We start from the raw sequence: 5,072 nt of genomic DNA on the forward strand, positions 1-5,072 counted from the left end.
GCAGACAGGGGAGGAGGGGTGGCAGACAGGGAGGAGGGATGGCAGACAGGGAGGAGGGATGGCAGACAGGGAGGAGGGGTGGCAGACAGGGAGGAGGGATGGCAGACCAGAACCTAACACTGAAACCAGTCCTCCCTCCACTCTGGAGAGCGGATTTAATGTTCATGCCTGCTTTCTCATCTATTCAACTTTGATTATTTGCTTGTTCTACCTGACTTGGCATGAATTCTTCTCTCTTTTTTCTTATTTAGTTTTTATTCCTAATCATAAACTTAATTTTGCAATCCAGCTAGACTTGGGGAATGAGGGAAATATGGAACCCAAAGAACCTCAGTGAGAGCAGAGATTGCAGGACACTGCGAGCAGATGGGGTAGGGTGCTCTCCTGAGCTACAGAAGGAATGGTTTCATGGGTAAAATGCCCGTAAGTCTAAAGATATTAGTGTTGTCCACAGTCGGAAATGGTGATCCTCTTGCTGGTCTTGCCATTCCTGGACCCAAAGCGCTCCTTGGCTTCCACGATGTTCACGCCTTCTTTCCCCTTCCCAGAGGCCACATGCTTGCCGTCCAGCCATTCAGTCTTGGCAGTGTAGATAAAAAAAACTGGGAACCGTTTGTGTTTGGTCCAGCATTTGCCATGGACAAGATGCCAGGACCTGTATGCTTCAGGATGAAGCAGTTCTTATCCTCAGATTTCTCTCCGTAGATGGACCCGCCGCCAATGCCATTATGGCATGTGACATCACCACCCTGGCACTCTGGAATAATTCTGTGAAAGAAGGAACCCTTATAGCCAAATTCTTTCTCTCCAGGACTCAGAACACGGAAGTTTTCTGCTGTCTTTGGAACTTTGTCTGCAAACAGCTCGAAGGAGATGCGGCCCAAGGGCTTGTCATTGGCTGTGAGGTCGAAGAACACGGTGGGGTTGACCATGGCTGCAGCAAGCTGTGAAAAGTGGCATCCGCAAAGCCTTGAACTCTTCTCTTTAGGGAACACAAGGTCCCATATAACTGCCCTGGTTAGGATGAAAGAGAATGTTCTTGGGGGTGTGTGGGGGGGGTGGGGAGTGGCGGGAGGGAGGTATCACTCCTCATCCATAATTTACAAACTTAATTAGGGTTTTTGGCTGGGGCTCCAGCTTAGGACCTTGTACACAGCAGGGAAGCACTCTGCCACTGGGTTGTGTTCCCACCCACTCCAGCTGAGATTCCAATTCCCATTTCAAAACCAATGTAACTCAGATCTCAGATATTTCTGAGGGAGTTGGTCTTATCATGTATTGTATGTCACCTAGCTCATCTCTAATACAAGGCATTCTAGGGAATATTGGTTGGAATAAATTCCTGTGGATAAACATTTTCTGCAATGTTATTCTAGCCCCTAAAACCACAGAACTACCACTTGAATTCAAAGCTCAGAAATTGAAAGTGTATCACAGAATGGATTTAAACAATTATGTATCAGTTAATGATGGAGACATATCCTGAGAAATGCCTTATAAACAGTTGCATCCAAGTGTGTTTATTCTAAGACAGTGTTTCTACTAGCTGAAATCTTATACACCACCATCATACACACAACACACAACCCGTGGTTCCCCACGACACTGTCATGTGCCCTAGGACTAGACTAAAATATCATGTGTTATCCAAAATTCAAATTTGATAGAGAATCCTGAATTTTATCTGGAAATATCAAATGTTTTATGCATTAAACCTCAAGGTTGAGGTCTTTGGAGTCGATTTATCCACACCGTGGATTTTGGAGAGTTAATGAATCCTTGTAGCTGTTTGTAAATGACGTTCCTTTGTTCCTTGTTTGAGGCAGGGTTCCTTGTAACTCAGGCGGCCTCACACCCACTCCATAGGGAACAAGATCTTAAACTCCTGATTATCCTGCTCCTACCAGAATTACAGACATGCACCAACAAGCCTGGCTTATAAAATATTTTTAATAGATGTGTCTGTAGTGCTTTTTCCTGGGGAACAGAGGGGGAGGCCTTTATTAGTGACTCTTAAGAAAGACTTTGAAATCTGTTGGAGAACTTTAATAAATTTAAAAAAAATCTGACAAGGTTCAGAAGAGTAGGTGAGAATGTTTTCATTTTTGTCAGAAAGAGGAGCTCGGGAGTGTGGCTCATACCTCGAATCCAGCACCTAGAGAGTGAAGTAAGTAGCCTTGCTATTCTCAGGTCAGAGACAGTCCCCGTGCATAGTGAGTTCCCGTGCATAGTGAGTTCGAACTTAGCCTGAACAATAAGAGTGAAAGACCCTGTCTCAAAGCTCCAAAAAAAATCCCCCAAACCAAAAACAATCAACCAAATAAACAAAAAAACAAAAAAAGAAAAAAGAAAGGAAGGAAGGAAAAGGAAAAGGAAAGAAGAGAAAAGAAGAAAAGGAAGAAGAAATGAGGCCCTTTAAGACCACAGAACAGAATGCCTTTGGAAGGGACTCCGGGAACACAGGAATGGAGCGATGAAGAGATTGAGATCTTCCTGCCCACTGTTAACTCTTTGTGCTAGCTGATTTTCTCACGAGGTACACGTTTTGCTTACTTAAAAGAGTTTGCAACTACAAAACAACAGTAATGAACCCTAGCAGTAGCCAGGCCTCCCCCAGGGGACCAGGGTGTCAGCATTTCTAATTCTTTAATGTGTTGTGTTTCCCAGGGGCATTTACCCAAACAAACAAACACACAAACAAACACAAATGCATACAACTTTCACTCAATACACACCATCCCTTGAGTCTCCCAGGAAAGAGTCAAAAAGTAGACTGACTTTTCAGGCTGGGGCCGGGCAGGGCCGCTCTGTTTGGAACTTAAAGCACTCAGTGGTCAGCGGTAGGCAAGACCGGAAGTTCCTAAGGGGTTCAGTTGCAGTTGCAGGCTCAGAACAGCAGACTCCTAATTAATGTTCTTGGCCACCAGAGCATGGCAAGAGGTAATTGAGCCTTTATTTATACCCCTAATAAGCGAGCTGCCTTTTCTCTGCTTGCACTGGGCAGGGCCAAGAATAACAACAGCCGGATGTCCTGCCACTCCTGGAGCCTTCCCGTGTTCTGGCGTCTTAAGAATCTGCCCAGCCTGCTTCAAGGTGACACGCCACCTGCTCATAACTGACCTCACTGCTGCTTATTAACTCGCACATGCCATTTGGCTTTCTAAGATTTCTCAACGGGAAAGTGCGTCGCCAGCTAGCATGGCTTGAACAGCCCCCGCCGGGATCACTGTTCTGGAGTTGACTGCAGAAAGGTTATCTCGCCTTTCTCCACCTCAGCAAAACGGGCAGCCAGGCAGTTCTTTGTAGGCAAACATGCAATCCGAGGAAACGAAACAAGACAAAGAACCTGCTGATGTGGACTGAAGAGGAGGCTCAACGGTTAAGAGCACTTGCTGCTCCTATAGAGGTTCTGAGTTTGATTCTCACACTCACACCAGGCAGCTCACAAACGACCTGGGTAACTCCCTCTCACTCCAGTCTCTCTAACCCCCACAGGTACTCACACGCAGAAACCCACACAGTCACAGACTAGAGATGTGGTGAGTTTCTTTTGACAGTAACCCGGGGGTTCTTCAGTCTTTAAACTGGGCAATCTCTAGAGGTCATCGTTAAGTGTTTCGTGTCTTCTCTGGGAGACAGTGCTCTAAGTCTCCCTTAGTAATCCTGAATTAGAGTCTAACTAGAGAATTCTTAAGATGGCTTTGGGGGTGTTGTTTGGCCTGCTCGGACTTGCTTTAGATGTGTCTGTGGTTTAGAGAGAGTTTAGTTAGATGGTTCAGGCTGGCTCAGAACTCAGAATTTTCCCACCTCAGCCTCCTGTCCTGAATGCTTAGATTACAGTGTGCTCTATCAAATCAGGCAAACCATATATATGTTTATGTATATGCATATTTACATATAGTGTATATATACATCATATATATGTGTGTGTGTATCTATCTAGATACATTTTTTATTTTATGTATATGGATGCTTTGCATACGTGTCTGTCTCTTCACCATGTTTTCTTCACCATGTTTTGTGTCTGTCAAAGCCAGAAGAGGGTGTCAGATCCCGTGGAACTGGAGTTATAGTCAGCTGTGAGTTGTGAGCTGCTGAGTGGCTGTCAGGAATACACATGTGTACATCTATGCATCTGTGTGAACACATACATGCTGTTGTTGAGTTCAGAGGTTGACATCAGGTGTCTTCCCTATCACTCTCCGAGTTACTTTTTTAAATTAATTAATTTGTGTGTATGAGTGTTTTGAATGTTCACCTGTCTGGGCGCCCTGTGTGGGCTACTCCCCTCTCCTCACGGTGGGAATTGATGGTAGTCAGCCAAACATGAATCCTGTTTCCACACATTTAATAGTAAGAGCCACAGTTTAAATTTCTATTAACTAATTAGGATGTTTATCAATTAATTTATTGTGTGTGTTGTGTGGGCATATGCATGTCGCAACATGCAATTCTGAGGACAACTAGCAGAAACTGGATTTAGGCTATCAGGCACGTAGCGGACATCTTTAGTTGCTGAGTCATCTTTTGCTGGCTCGGTATTTGTAGTTGCCAATGCCTAGCTGTGGGCAGGTGACATGGCTCAGGGGATAAAGGTGCTTGCTGCCAAGCTGTGGACCTAAGTTCACTCTCTGGTGCCAGCAGGTGGAAGGAGAGAACCGGTTCCCACAAGTTGTCTTTGGGCTTCCACAGGTGTGCCATGGTACGGCACCCATCACAATAAATACTAAAATGAAAAGCCAAATTATCTGACTTTAAAACAAGAGGTATCATACCCTAAAATTATTTCTGAACTTTATAACTTAATTTCCTTCAGTGTAGGCTAATATGTTTCCTGTTTCTTGGGAGTCTTGGGTATGTTTTCTCACGGATGGTTTTGTCGTGTGGCTTTCCAAATCTGTGTCTATTTTTGAATACGTCAGTACATTGGAATTTCCTAATCTAAATGATAACATCTTCAAGGACTTGAGCCAGGTCAGTCACAAAGGCATTATTAATCTCATCTTTGAGGACAGTAATTACCCCTGCAGTGTAAGCCTGCATAATCTACAGCACTTCAAACAATTTCTTTA

General features: G+C 44.4%; 1 pseudogene; it reads right to left on the reverse strand.

The window, feature by feature from the left end:
• Window positions 1-438: 438 nt before the first annotated feature.
• Window positions 439-932, reverse strand: LOC110320883 (annotated as a pseudogene).
• Between the last annotated feature and the right edge of the window lie 4,140 nt (window positions 933-5,072).

This window comes from Mus pahari, chromosome 4, assembly GCF_900095145.1.
Source record: "Mus pahari chromosome 4, PAHARI_EIJ_v1.1, whole genome shotgun sequence".
In the NCBI taxonomy this organism is placed as follows: domain Eukaryota; kingdom Metazoa; phylum Chordata; class Mammalia; order Rodentia; family Muridae; genus Mus; species Mus pahari.